The sequence below is a fragment of the Ochlerotatus camptorhynchus genome, unplaced genomic scaffold (genome assembly GCF_037179485.1).
Source record: "Ochlerotatus camptorhynchus isolate MF236.1 unplaced genomic scaffold, CSIRO-AGI_Acam_v1.1 ptg000077l, whole genome shotgun sequence".
NCBI lineage: Eukaryota > Metazoa > Arthropoda > Insecta > Diptera > Culicidae > Ochlerotatus > Ochlerotatus camptorhynchus.
The window spans coordinates 10,288,227-10,304,088 of record NW_027040567.1 but is presented as its reverse complement, the minus strand read 5'-3'; the positions used below and the strand labels follow the sequence as shown (position 1 = coordinate 10,304,088).

Below are 15,862 nucleotides of genomic sequence, written 5' to 3'. Positions count from 1 at the left end.
GGATCCGGCTAAACATTTTGTGCGATCCATCCATTTAGTAAAAATTAAATTTATTCCAGTATATAACACAAAATATTCAAAAACTAAATACGACAGGGCATCGTTTGCTGGCTGTGCCGCGGGTATTGTGGGTTTCCAGGTACCCGGTTTAAGCTTCAGTTGGCTGCGGTGGCTCTTCTTTTCCTTCTACCCCTGAATATATAGGGTGAATAAGGGCGTCTATGTTTTGCTGTGCCTGTTGTGGACCGAGGGAACGACACATCTAAATCTCAATTATAGATGCTCAACAAATGTCACACTAGTAAACCAATCTTCGAACAAATCTTCTTTCATTTCTCGCATCTACTTGCATCGCGCATCATCTTTTTGCAGGAAATTTTCAGAATCATTATCAATCTTCTTTCTATCTACTCAGCGTGCGCGCAGCTAATCACAGCAAAACACAATTTTTCTTGCATCGTAGATAGAGTCGGACATTAGTACATCATTTTCCTCAAACTTGTTGAGGACGCCTTGTCTTGCCTCAAAAGTTATCCTTTTTAAAGTACCTAAAACGGGGTATCTTTGACAATGCGGGTAACTTTGATAGTATTATATAAAGAATAAATTTACTCGCTGTGCTTTTTCCAAATAAGAAACATTGGTTCCATATTGTAGCTTAGGATATTTCCGTTGATATCGTATATAGTTTTTACATAGTATGTGTTACATCTTCTTCTATATATATAAAAATGAATTTCTGTCTGTCTGACCCTTATAGACTCGGAAACTACTGAACCGATTGGCGTGAAAATTTGTATACAGGGTTTTTTGGGGCCGTGGAAGGTTCTTATGATGGTTCGAGACCCCTCTCCCTTTTGTAAGGGTGGGCTCCCATACAAATGAAACAGAAATTTCTGCATAACTCGAGAACTAATCAAGTAAATGGAACCAAATTAGGCATGTGGGTCGAGTGTGGGGGTATAAGGAGATAATCATAGGGGGTAGCCCCTTAGATAATAGGGGGCTACGTACAACATAGCATGCTTTTTTTTAAATCGGCGCATAAACTCAAGCTAATATTGAATCCCGAGCAAGACCGGGCACACTCAGCTAGTATTTTATAAAAATATTAAAAAACCATTTTCGTGTTTTTCGCCTTTTTGAAAAAGCACTCAAACCATCACTTAGGAAATGTATTTCCGATACAGCCATCACAAATTCAATGTTGTATTCTTATTGCTTATGAATTTTTCTGATTATATACTCATTCAAAGTTTCATATTTAAAGAACTAAATTGTTTGAGTTTCACTCATTTTTTTTCTACATTCATCGAGCATTATCAAAGTAACCCCAAATCAAAATACTGAAGTTCGGTCACAAAACTAAAAAAAATAGTGCAAATGCTTTGATGTTCGTTCAACATATTACTAACGAATTAACTCTTGGATCCTCAGTGCTTGTTTTAAAAATATAAAATTTGAAAAACATTCATTGCTATAAAAAAATATTTAGAATATACTTAAAAAAAACTATCAATGTTACCCCGTTTTACGGTACTGATCTTCACAACATAAAGGGCACCATTACGGAGCAGTAGAGTTGATCAAATTATTCGCAGTTCTATTTGTCCAACGCTCCCAGCTGGGTGAGGGGTAGAGAATGACACACACACATTTTCCAAATTATCCTGGAGATACTTTACATGTTAATCATTTTGAGCATTTTGTGCTTCACGGAGACTCATAACATAATCTAAACGTTTTTGGATTATCAAAATCATCCCGGATATCTGGTTTTGAAGTTCTGCAGACTGAACAAGGTATACGATGATTCGACTTAATGATAGAATGGGTAAATCTTCGTGAACCCCCATAATATCATTATTAGGTTTTCCAAAACACCTGGAGTTCAGATATTTTTTTTTTGTATAATCACTTTAACACTTTTGGATCATTTGTGTCATATCCCGGTTAGATTTGAACTCATTATTTTGGCGTGAGAGGTATGAATTCCGATCTTAATGTTTTACAGATTAACCAAGGTATTTACGATGTCTTGACTAATCTTGTGTAACATAATTAATTAATTAAATTTTAATTTATCTCTGGATTAATCATGATTTATTTTTTTTTTAGTTTGTTGTTTGTGTCCGGTGTCGAACATTTGCATGCGGGCATTCAAGGAGTTTGAGGTCGAACATTTTTTATTGTCATGAATCTGCTTTTCTATCTTCAAGTAGCTTCGTAACAGGATATGTATCGCTCAGGTTTTATAGTAGAACTACTTTACTCGGAAAACTGTAGCAAAAGAATTCAAACACTTTTGTTCTAATGACACCAAAAGAGTTTCTAAAAATTTACTCTTTAAGCTAGTACAGGTATAACATTTGATAACGGCACAAAAGCATTTGTAAACAAACTTTCTAAGGCCCTTTACACGCGAACCAAAATACGCCCACGCAAACCAACAACATCATCGGATAGGGGCAACTATCACCTTTCCGAAAGTGGTATTGGTTTGCGTGGGTGTACTTTGGTTCGCGTGTAAAGGGCCTTAGAAAGTTTGTTTACAAATGCTTTTGTGCCGTTATCAAATGTTATGCCTGAGTAGAAACAACGGAAAAATTGCCGAGTACCATTGCAAGTTTTAATCCGTACACACTCAAATTGCTCTAACTTTTGATCCGTTGGGTAAAATTAATTAAAATTTTGCGTAAACATAGTTTAATGTGTATTGTTTACACTCTGGGAGTTGATTTGATCAGGTGCGCAAAAGTTTTCAAAATGACGTGTTCGTGTCCTTTCTCATGATATGTCGCGATCGGATGAGTAGATTGGGCAAGATTTTGAAGGTAGCTTCTATGAGCTGTCACGTCGGTTCGTCGATGGTTGTACGACCAGAAGTTAACGAAACCACACTGCTGCGTAATGGATGATGAGACATATGTGAAATTGGACTTCAACCAGATTCCAGGAAACCTGTATGTGACTGCCAAGGATATGTGTGATGTTTCCGAGAACCTCCGGACACAGAAGATGTTGAAGTTCGCCAAGAAGTTCTTAATTTGGCAAGCGATTTGTACTTGCGGAGGAAAGCGGAGTACACCTTTCGTTACCGCAAGTACCATGAATGGACAGGTGTATTTGGAAGAGTGTCTTCAAAAGCGGCTTCTCCCTCTCCTGAAGGCTCACCGACGATCTTCTGGCCGGATATGGCATCATGCCACTACACGACGGACGTGCTAGAGTGGTGTAAGGCGAATGATGTCGATTATCGAAATATCTGAACCCCCCCAAACACTCCAGAACTGCGCCCAATATAAAAATACTGGACCATTATGAAGGAGCACCTTCTAAAACGACCTAAAGTGGTGAAGAATATAGAAGAAATGAAGAAAGCATGAGCTAATATGCAAAAAACTGTCGATTCTGAGGTCGTGCAGAACCTTGTGGCTAGGGTTAAGGCCTAGGTTCGCGCATTCGGATATAAAGTCGAAATAAATTAAATGAATGATGCCAAAACTAACTATAATTATTTCTTTTTACTCCCTGAAAATTTGGTGATAATCGATAAAGAAAACTCAAATTTTGAGAATGAATTTTGTGTGTGCGGATTTTAAACAATACATCCTTTATTCTTAAATTGATGTCGTCCGAGAGCTGTATGTTTTACATCCAATTTTCAAATAAGTATCATCCTTTATTTGACTGACAGTCATACGGATGTTCATCAGCTGATGACGAATTCAACCATAAGGCAATCTTCCAAACTTCGAAAGCATATTGTTAATGGGCTTGAGCAATTTAATAATCGTGTCGTCATTCACTGTCAGCAGGCCCGGCGAGCCACAATCGATTGTAGTTTGGCTCTTCGCGAGAGAAAAGTCCGGTTTCTACGGAGATTCACTCCATCTGGGCATGACGGATCGCGAACGATTTGGACCAAACGACCCGTACCCGTAGGCTAAAGTCGCAGCACGTCGATTTCGGACCCAAGGTGCGATTGGGACGAAGAAAGGAGTGAGGGAAACAACGTGCTTAGTATCAGCAAGATATTGAGCGGTATCCGTACGGTCAAAACAGCGACAATCGTCCTTCAGAAGACGGGAACGAGACCAAGAGCTCGTCAAACGTCGGGCGTCGTTGTCAATCATGTCATGTCATTCCCTTGAAAATCTAATCTGAATTCCCATGGAATTCACCTGCATTTTCCCATAAAATATTCCCCTGAATCACATTAAATATTTCAAAACGTCTTCAAAATATTACCTATAGCTTTCTAGGAATTCATCTTAGAATTTCCCCCCATATTCTCTAGGTATGCTCCACAGAATTATTTTGAAATTATCACTAGAATAAAAGGGATTCTCCTCAGAATTTCAAAATTCTCTGGAAAATTTACTCATCCTCAATCTAATCTTGATGATAGCAAGATTTTCTTTAAATCATCTGTAAATTATGGGAGAATTATCAGGATCTGATTTGAAATCGATTGGTGGAGTAAAATCGATATTTTGAACCACCTTATAACCTATGTAACCTTTTTATAGCCTAGTCAATAAATCCGGGGAGGATTTGATTCCCGATCCGTTCGATGGAATTTTTCGGGTTGAAAATTTTCTCGACTTCCCTGGGCATAGAGTATTGTTGTGCTTGCCACACAATATACAAATTCATGCATTGGTATTGGCATCGAAAGCTCTCAATTAATAACTGAGGAAGTGCATTTAGAACACTAAGTTGAAAGCTCGCTATAAGCTAATATGCGATAAGCAATCAGCTTGAAATGCGAAGAAGAAGATGTAGTGACCACATGAGTTTTGAAGAGAATTTGAAGGAACTTATTAATAATTACGAAGCAATTCCGAGGATAATTCTAAAGGAATTAGACTGGAACAGGCCTGCCCAACGTTTCTAAACCACGAGCCAAATTTACATTTTTAACGTTTTTACAATCTCATGATCTGATTTGGACCAAACAAAAGTAATCAAATATCAAATATTTAAACAAATTACAATTTTTGGTGTAAATCCAGATTGATCCTACCATGCTAAAATTACATGACCTAACAGAACTCATTTGAAAAGATTTAAGCATGTTATATTTTTAAGATACATAAGCAGCTTAGTGTTTTAATGAGAAACTTGAAATTGTGATTGAAATTGGCTGCTCTCCAAAACTCGTTGCATATTGATATCAGAAACTGTTACCGAAATCCGCAAACATGATTCCAAATTTTCGTCTGACAAAGATGAACGAAAATAGAACAGCCCGCGGGCCGGAAAAGTAAACTTTTTCTAAGGCCGCGGGTAGAATGTGGCCTGCGAGCTGTACGTTGAGCAGGTTTGGGCTAGAAGTGCCAGGTTATATTGAGAAGTATTAAAAGAAAATTGTTAAGAGAACCAACGGTGAACTCCAAGGTAGTTCTGAAGATACTGTTATGGGGATTGGGAGAATTCCTGGGAAATCTAAGCCACATTTCAAGGAATGTCAGGGAGCATTCTATAAGGGAATTTGGAGGAGAATTCAATGTTAATTAACCATATCTCGATTAATTTTCAAAGGGGTGTATCAGTTTTTGTAAACATTGCATTCGATCGTCGATTTAGCGTAACTAGTAGCTCGCCCACGCATACTAACACTACCATTTACCCCTACTTGATAGTGGTGTTTGTATGCGTGTGCGAGCTACTAGTTACGCCAAATCGACGATCAAATGCATTGTTTACAAAAGCTGATACGTCCCTTCGAAAAAGTTATCGAGATATGATAAACTTAATGATTGCTAGAATCCTGACGTTGTCCGTAGTCATCAAATTATATATTTTTTTTTTCCTTTGGTTTGTTTTTTCCGTCGATCTTGTTTTCCGTGCTGAGCACCAATGCTACCGACGTGCCAGGAAGGCAGCTCCCACACCTGGACCCTACCTATCGACCCATCAACTCATGAACCGGGGACCAACGGCTTTACTTCCCATCCGAAGGAAGGCGTGATCAGAGATGATATGCCTCAGAACATCCCGGCGGCGGCGACTGGGATTGAACCCAGGCCTGCTGGGGTGAGAGGTAATCACGCTTACCACTACACCACCGGCGCCGTTACATCATCAAATTATAGATGTTCATAATTCACTATGTATCACTTTAACTACGTTATAATCAGCAATGGAGGGTCCCTTTCGATGTCTCCTAATGATTTTCCAAAAACAAACCAGCATACGGCGAAAAATCTCTTAAATGTCAATCAATCAATCAACCAAAGAGTATTCTGAGGAGAGCTCCATGGATCGATAATAATTCCAAGGGAATCTAATTCTGACGATAACTAAAAACTACAAGGGACAGCCCTATGGGGTTGTACGCAATGGTGACGTAGAACTACGTGGCCTTATATAATAAATCTTATTTGTTAACTGCAGCAGGAGCTTGTGTTTTATGTAGGAATAGGCATTTGAGCGGGGTTCTCTCTGTTTATACTCTTTAGAATGACGCGCTTGGCATAGTTGGCCCACAGCAACTCACGAAGAGCTACTGATTCCGATCAATAGCGGTGCGGTTTCTTCTTCTTTTTTTGGATGCTCATGTGGGCTGCAACTCGTTGCTTCCAGACAGCCCTTCGTTGTATACTGGAAAAAAACCACCACTCGCCACGCTGTGATTGAATAAACACCGTTTGGTGAGACCGCATGGAGTTCAACTTTGAAATCTGTCTGCAACAGTTGCACATTCGTGCAATTTTTAATAGTGACATTTTGAAAAATGATAACGTCTTAAATTTGACAGATGCGTAGAAATATATCTGATAGATTGGTGATAAAACTATTGAAATTGGTCCAGGGGCGGTTGAGTTATTAGCGTTCAAAATCTTTCATAATTTTGTTACATGTTCCATTTTCGCTTTTCACAAAGTGTACCCCTATATAGAAATTACAGACGTAGTCCTACGTCAAAAATATTATTTTGCTGAATTCCAAAATACTGTCAACTCTCAATGATGTGACCACTTTTTCTATATGTCGATGGTTATCTCAGTCCCTTCAAACGGTCTAGTAGGCTAAACGTGTTCTATGTATCAATCTCTCCATATCTCGATGGTACCTTCAATATCGAAATATAGAGAGTTGACTGTAAATCGAAGATAGGTTCAAGGGAGTTCCTAGGAGACTTCTTAATAATTTTGATGGGTTTGCAAGGAACTTCCGGGAGGAATCCAAAGAGAATAATTGAAAGGGAATTTTGAACATATTGCCAAAGAATTCTGAAAGAAAGAAAGTTTCAACAGAAATAGAAAGAATGAAATTCCAAGAGATTCTCTCAAGGGTATTTTGAATATAATTTCAAGGGAATTCTGAGAAACAGAGCCATGGAATTCTGATGTGAATTTTGGGACAATACTTTGGGAATCCTAAGGTGAATTCCTAGCTCCTACAGCAATTCATACACACTTTGTTTTGTTTTGGCCACCTCGGCCATTTTTTACCGAGATTTGCACAGCTGAATGCTCGGCATTACATTTTACTCAGATCTCAACAAACATGACGTTTGTTTGCTGAGCTTCAGAAAAACATTTTCCGAGATTCAGCAAACAAACGTGACTTTTGCTGAGACTTCGGCAAAATATGTTCGCCGGGAGCTCGACTGTGCTAATCTCGGCTAATAAAATTAAGTGTGTAGATAAGAAATTCAATAAAATTCTGAGGTTAGCTTTATGAACGGCCAATGAGATCAACCCAAATTTGAGTTCAGTTTACTCATAATGGCCAAAAGTGCAGGTACTCAGCGATGAGTGAATTTGCCTCATGTTTTCCTGTGGAAAATCTAAAAAATCTGCCGGAAAATTGACGAAAATTTTACTCAGTCTAGAAGTAGTACCAATAGACTGAGTGAACCCAATCTTTGCTTTTCTCATATTTCTGGATTTATTTTCCTGGAAAAACATGAGGCAAATTTACTCATCGCAGAGTTCCTGCACTTTGAGAATTTTGAGTAAAGTAATCTCAAATTTGGGTCGTTCTCATTCGCCGAGCGGTAATTCTGAGAAGAAGTTTCAGTAAGTCTCTAATATAAAACGCTTTCAATTTTCAACAACTTACAAAGGTTGGGCATCGAAAAACTTGTTAGTGGAACGAACAGAAAATCAAATGTCTACACCACAGACAAACAGACATAACTCTCGCAAATAGTTCATCGAACAAGCATTTAACGGACAATATAAAAGTATCGTAGATGGTAGTACCGCCACCTGTGGCGCGCATAGGCAATTCCCTTGCGTTTGACGTTTAGACACTACCGCCATCTGTTCAGCGCAGTGCCCACCGCAGTGTACTCAACAGATGGCGGTAATGTTTTAGCGACGATGTTTTACAGTGAGAAATATTCAATGCGTTATGTCTGTTTGTCTGTGTCTACACGGTTGTTCAAATCGACTCCATTTAATCAAAAGTGGATTTATTAAAAAATGTGTAGAATTTTCCGGAAAAAAGCCCGGGAAAACCTTCTCGAATATCAGGAAAATCCTGGAAAATTTTGCTCAGTCTAGGAGTAACTAATAGACTGACTGAAACCTCCATTGATTTTCCTCATATTCGAGAAGTTTTTACTGGAAAAGCCCGGAAATTTCAACTCACTTTTTAGTAAATTCACTTTCGGCAAAATAGAGTCCTCCGATTTTATTAAGATTCTCTCTGGAATCATTTAGAAGGAAAATAAAGATCTAGTACTTTACAAATTTAGGAAACTCTTGGACATTGCTTACGAAATCGAGGTGGTCGGCGAGTTCGTGTATATGTGCCCCGATTTCGTCAGCGTCAATCTGCACTCGGAGTAACATTGTTTCCCTAGAACCTCTTTCGTATTCGATGCGTTGGTGGCAAGTCCAATCCGCCTGGCTTCAGCCTTCAGTGTGATGTACGTTTGCACCATCGTTTCAAAGTTCCGTGCCTTAATGTCGATGTCATCGGCGAAGCCAAGAAACTGGATGGACTTCCTGAAGATCGTGCCACTCGTGTCTATCCCAGCTCTTCTTATCACACCTTTCAACTCGATGTTAAAATAGCAAGCACGATAGTCCATCACCTTGCCGTAAACCACAATGAGATTCAAATATATTCGAGAGTGTCCCCGATACGCCGGAGATCCGTGACCTTAAGAGAGTAGCGCTTAATTAAGCCTAATTACATTTTGTGGGAAACAAAGTTGTGTTACTAAAATCTTTTGATTCTCCAAATTGACCACTTTGTCAAGCAGTTTCGGCGTGACTTTCTACCAGCGATTTCACAAAACTGGACCAACTAATTTCTATTTTTTTTATGAAACGCACAAATGTTGGCTACTTTTCGCGGGGTTCTAGAAGAAAAAATCTCAAAATTATGTTATATTTCAAAGTTCGAGTGGTAGTAAACGTCATTTTATCTGCTCGAATGAAGTGGTTAATTGTCCTGGATTTTCGATTTTGATATTTTACAGGTCCGTCGAAACCTTGTTTGAGGTCCGCTCTGATTTTTTGAGCCATTTGCAATTTATTGAGCCTCACAACATCATTTGAGATACATAATTGTGTTCAAATCATTCCGGGAATTTAATCATGAAGTTCTGCAGATTCAACAAGATATAATATACGATGACTCGACTAAATGTCAGAACCTTTCTGGATCCCCATAATATCATGATAAATAGTTTAAATGACAAAGTACTTTGAGTCCTACAAATTATCCAAAAGCTTAAATTTTGACGTTCTACATTCCCAAGAAAATCTTGTGCACTGTATTGATTTATTATACGAATCCCTAGATGATTGTGGGACCTCATCACATCATGTGGGACATGAGTTGTATTGGAACAAAAATATCTCAGGTTATCCAAAATGCCTGGAGTTAAGAAGTCCCGCCCAATCTCTTCCTCGAAGTCTTTCCCTACTGATGGTGTCGATTTGCGTAAGCGAGCCTTGACTTGCTAGAAACCTTTGAGATAAATAATTGTTTACAAAAGCTGTTACGCCCTAATTCCAGCTCTATCTAGTAATGTCGTATGAATTCCTGGAATTTGTCAATTATTGCTCCATGTACCGATGAATGTGGTACTTTGTATGGGAGCGAGCTGTGAATTTCAGTTTTGTGTCAACAACCGAAGTCATTAGTTTGCTTTATATCTTGATTTAAAAATCGAGATGGGTGGGATCGAAAAAAAATATCGTGCTCAGAAAACGCAGACCTTGATGATATTATTATAATCGATATATTTTTCAAAACTAAAGGAACCCAAATGTCTAACAAATTCCGCACCGCTCTTCACTGCTAAGCTAACTCAACATTTTAAACAAGTCCCTTAACAGAAATCAATGCCATCTCAAATGGTTTGAACCTTCTCCTGTTTGCAGGTTTTCAGTGCATTCTGGAGGTACTTAACAAGAACAAGACGGCAGCAGTACAAATTGTGCTTCATAATTGGAAGACACAAATTATACGACAAAGTACGCAATAACTATGAACTACTACTACTTTTAATCCCCGCACGCAATATCCACAAAAAGACACTATCATTAAAACATAACCTCAAATCTGCACTACTTTTTACTGTAATCATCTTCCGATTGTTTTTTTTTTTGCGAAGTACCACTATGATCATCATGCACATACGTAAATAATTTCCTACCTCTACGTCGCCCCTTATCAATCTATGCTGACACTGAACATCTAAATAAAACGATGCTAGGTAACTCAACACAAGCCACAACATTCTATTAGGTAGCAGACGGTGATAAATGATACACATAAACAACTAGCGCCAGCAAGAATCCAATCCCCAGAAATGGAAAAGGGCTGAGCACTAGCATTTTTAGCACTTGATACCAGCAGTGTTTGTACGTCCGGAATCCGCACCAGGCGGAGGAGTTCACCGTAGGAAATGGCAAACTCACGCACCTCTCTTTGGTGCAGCACCACCAACAAGGACATAAAGCACTTTTACAAAAAAAAAACCCAATCACCGACTCGCAAAACAACACTTCCATGGAACTTGTTAGTCATTCGAAGGACGTTACCGATTCGGGTCTTATTCTAGCTTAACCTAACGGGGACTCACCTCTTCCACGGAGTTCAACTCGTCGGAACATTTGTTTCCAAAACTGACGTTTCTATGTTGCACGCAAACTGACGGGATGAGACCAACCAGCACACAATTTATTTTCGTAGCGCTATGCCTCCCGATACGACGACGCAAAGCTGCGAGGCTTCACTTTCCGGATGTGTCGGGCCCCACTCACGGCTTTCACTGATTCCTCCGTCGCACGCACTAGCACTTTTGGAGATCTTCCGTTCCGTTGCACTGTTTTGACCGTAGAAAAAAACCGCACGAGTTCCGGCAATGGTCCCCGAAGGCCATATACGTAACTACACACACACACTACCTACACATACCACTTGCTTCCTTTCCTTTGAAATGTCTTCCAGAGTGTTCCCGTGATGGGGCTCTCTCGCACACTCACTCGCTTTGCTCTGCTTCTTGACGGACTGACTGATGGCTGGCACGACTCGGATTCGGCAGGCAAGAAAATTTCCACTTTTCAACCAATTTAATCTCGATTTTACCCACTCGAACGGGGCACTAGCGTAAAAATTCTACATTCAATCGAAAGCTCGCGACAAGCGCTTCGCATACGGGCATTTTTCGATCGTTTTCAAACGAGAAAAATTGGCAAAAATTTCATCAGAAAATTCGGCAGACAATTTTTTCTTCGTTCTGCACGGAGAGAACGACAGTACAGTAGAAGACGATTACGAATTATGGGGGGAGATCGTGTTCGTCGTTTCCTCTGCTCGTGTCGTGGTGCTGAGTTTGAGGCTGCTGCGGTATGAATGAAGGCAAAGCGGTACTAGACCAGCGGCCTGCAGATCAATATGGCGCTGGCACACGACGGTTCGCGGCAGGGTTGCCAATAGTGTTTCTAGAACATCCCAACGTACATGTGAGCCGGAAAAGAACGGAAGTGAAACCATAAATCCTTAAGGCCGGCGCACAACCCGCATAAACAATAACCATAAGATGCGCCTAACCACTAATTCGAGATATCATCCCAATTTTATGTGGTGTGGTCACACCATCTAAGATATCGTCAGTATATGGTACCCGTTTATTAGGGAATGGATACGTTTTCAGGTTTTTTGACAATTAGTCCATGCATTATCTGTCAAAAAACCCGAAAACGTATGCATTGTGCGCCGGCCTTTAACGCTTATCCTTATTATCCTTATCATCCCAAACTTATGTTATATGTTAGAACTACAGACATTGGATATAGACTGGCCAATGCTTGTCTCATGCAGCCAAAACGAAATGTCAAAAAATGCAGCCAAAACAAAATCGCCCTTTGGTTGTAACAGAGAGAAGGCTATAGAGGCAGTTGGCCAATCTATTTCCAGTGTCTATAGTATAGGTTGCACTATATTTTATATTGTTAATGCCAATGACATTATCACGTAAGCAAAATGGAATATGACGGCGCGTCCAATGCAGAGTCTAACGTAGCACAACAAATCTCTGTTGTTGGTATGGACCATGGGTTGTGTAAGATTCTCATTTTATAAAGAACTAATTTTTAAACTTTAAAGCTTTTATGGCCTTCCTTAAAAAGAAAAAAAAAATCAACGTCCACGCTATGGTTTGTCTCTCAATAATGCCAATTCAGAGAAAAATTAGCTTTGCAACTGACAAACGCAGTATGTTATCAAAGCTGCGATTCCCGCATAAACGCGAACCATAAATTGACCTTACCTAAAATGGTTAAAAAATGTTTATAATCCCTGCTAAACTTTAACTGAAATGGTTATGGAACTTTACATGAACGTTTAATGATAAAGTTTCAACCTTATGTATTATGGTTTTTTGGAACTGGACCTTACAAATAATGGGTTGTTAAGAACCATTACCGTTCCAAATTCTTGTTTTCTCCATACATTTTCAGAAAGAGAACTATATGTAAAGAACATTAATGGTAATGGTTATGGTAGTCAGTAAGGTCCATTAATGGTTTTGTATTATCGCTCAACTTTACGTGGAATATATCGTGAATTGGTAATCAGTAAATTACAGGCAACCAATTCGCGATATATTCCACATAAAGTTGATCGATGTTACAAAACCATTCATGGACCTTACTGACTACCATAACCATTACCATTAATGTTCTTTACATATAGTTCTCTTTCTGAAAATGTATGGAGAAAACAAGAATTTGGAACGGTAATGGTTCTTAACAACCCATTATTTGTAAGGTCCAGTTCCAAAAAACCATAATACATAAGGTTGAAACTTTATCATTAAACGTTCATGTAAAGTTCCATAACCATTTCAGTTAAAGTTTAGCAGGGATTATAAACAATTTTTAACCATTTTAGGTAAGGTCAATTTATGGTTCGCTTTTATGCGGGTTGTCAAATAATCGACGGGGGGATCTAAGATTTTGTGAACAATGCATTAGGTATAGGAAAAACGTCACGATAGGGGGGCCTCTAGTAAATTTCTCCTCGATTTGCCGTGACATAATTATTGTATGGGCCCACAGCAAAATAAGTAGATGAATCCAAGGTTGAATCTTACATCCAAACTGCTGCAACCAGGTCGTTTAATCGATTTCATCATTGCACGATGTACACAGAAATCGCTATAATAATAATATTACCAACGACGAACCAGCATGCAATAGTACATTCGAATCGATCCAGTTGAACGGGCGGTTCGATTTATCAAACGGGTGATCAGATCAGTTCATTCAGAATTGCATCGATCTTCCATGCATCAAAATTGATCGATAAATAAATATTTAATTTTTTGTCGCTGGAATAAACTAAAAATTAGCACAATCCGAAATATTGGCATCCCTGCAGGGTTCGCTGAAAACGAAACGGGCGCGCGTGACATAAATGACAGCAGTAAAGGCCAAAATGCGCAGGGAAGTTATGCAAAGTTTTCGGCATCTGAACGTCACATAACGGCATTTCTGAGAAACCGGGGGACGCGCTGATGTAGTTGCGGAGACAAACACTGTACTAGATTGGCGCGTACCAGAGGGGAGCAGGGCGGTATCAACAATCAATACGAAAACGAAACTTACGATACTAAATTGGGTTGTTGGTATTGAGGTAAATAAATATTAAAAATCTGCATTAAAAAATAAAGGCCTGAATAGAGATCGAAGCGAAGCGAAAACCTCATACAATATATTAAATTTTTCACCTGCGTGAAAAACGCAATTGGCAAATTTTTCACTTCGCTTTGAACTGTAAACAGATACGATCCAGCGATATCTAATTTTGTGGATCGTATCTTTTTCACTTAAGTTTATTTTCTTTTCGCGCATGCAGCGCTAGCGAAAAGAGCAGCAGCTATGCGAAAAGTTGAAGTTTAGAGAAAGAGCGTACACGGATAGAAATCTCCTTATACCTTTTGGCAAATTTCTATTGCTGATTATTCATAAAATGAATAAGTCAACTAATAAGCAGACGCCTTGCAAAAAGTTAATGAAGCTCATGTGTCAAATGAAATGTATAAGCGGTCACACATACCTTTCATGCATTGTTATAGGACCTATGTGGTTTGTCTTATGAAATGTATAATGTATAATGTGTTTTGGCAAAAATGTATAAGTGAAACACATGAATAAAATGATTGGTTTTCGTTTCGTGTATCTGTCAGGTGCTCACTTCACCGGGGGTGTAAACTGATCGATTTCGTTTCACATGAACTGTAAACTGCGAAAAAAGGAAACTGGAAAATGTTCCACAAACATTTCTTCACAACCTTTTTCGCTAGCGAAATTTCATGAAATTTCACGTGCTTCAATTTTTGTTTCGCTTCGATCTGTATACACAGCAAAAAAAGTTGTTGAATATTACATCGAAACTGCTGCAACCAGGTCAATCCATCGGTTGTGTAATATCACAATGTACGATGTACATCAATTTTGCGAACAAAATTACATCCATTGATGTAATATTGTATCTGCTTTTTGCTATTACATCATTATTTCATACATCAGCTAGAATTACGTTGATCGATATTACATTTTTTTTGCTGTGTACTAGGCTTGAATCGAAATCCAAAATTTCATCAACTTTGGCGCACTGGAACTTGAGGGGTTTCTGCCAAGCTTGTAAGGTGATCAATCAAAAATTACCACAAATTATCAAAATAATTTGTAAATTTTGAATTACTCAGTAATTTTAAAATAATAAAAATAATTATGGGTAATTTCAGTAATTCATACTGTTTGGAAAACAATTTGGTAATTTAAAAGATAAGAAAAACAGTAATTTAAGTAATTCTATAAATATTTGTACTCAGGAATTATCATACACACTTAAACAGAGACCCTGAGTTCGGTAAAAAAAATACCGTCTTAGATCGGTAATCCTAAAAATTAAAGATGTTTCGGTATTTTCTCGCTTCATTGCTGAAAACTGTAAATGAAATGACCAAATTTCGGTAATTTCAATTAAATTTAACGAAAACGGTAAACATTTTTACCGGCAGGTCTCTAAATCAGCTTCATCACTGACTTCGGTGAAATATTTTGCTGATGTTTTGATAAACAAAGCGTTCCATTACTGAGTTCGGTATCTGTCTCGGTAAACGTCAAATCCACCATATTGTGATTTTCGGTCGACTTTGAAAACGTTCGTGTTTATGAAAAATAAAAAGGTGAAATTATGGAGGCTGTAATGCAACACCAAGATGAGCGAATCGTAGATATTTTCTGAAAGTAATTAATTTTCGTTATCTAAATAAATACCCATTACATATGGCCTATGTTGTTGCTTGTTTTTTCTGTCGGTCCAAGTTCCATTCTCGTTGGCGACGATATGAAATCAGTATTTGGAATCTTCA

General features: G+C 38.5%; 1 protein-coding gene across 2 annotated transcripts in view; it reads right to left on the bottom strand.

Moving 5' to 3' along the window:
- Cdk12 (Cyclin-dependent kinase 12) overlaps positions 1 to 11,815 on the bottom strand; it is a 56,172-nt gene extending 44,357 nt beyond the window's left edge. For both annotated transcript variants that reach the window (XM_065217500.1, XM_065217501.1), the window contains exon 1: positions 11,063 to 11,815. The gene's annotated coding sequence lies outside the window, so the exon portion shown is untranslated. The remainder of the gene's footprint in view (positions 1 to 11,062) is intronic.
- Positions 11,816 to 15,862: the final 4,047 nt, after the last annotated feature.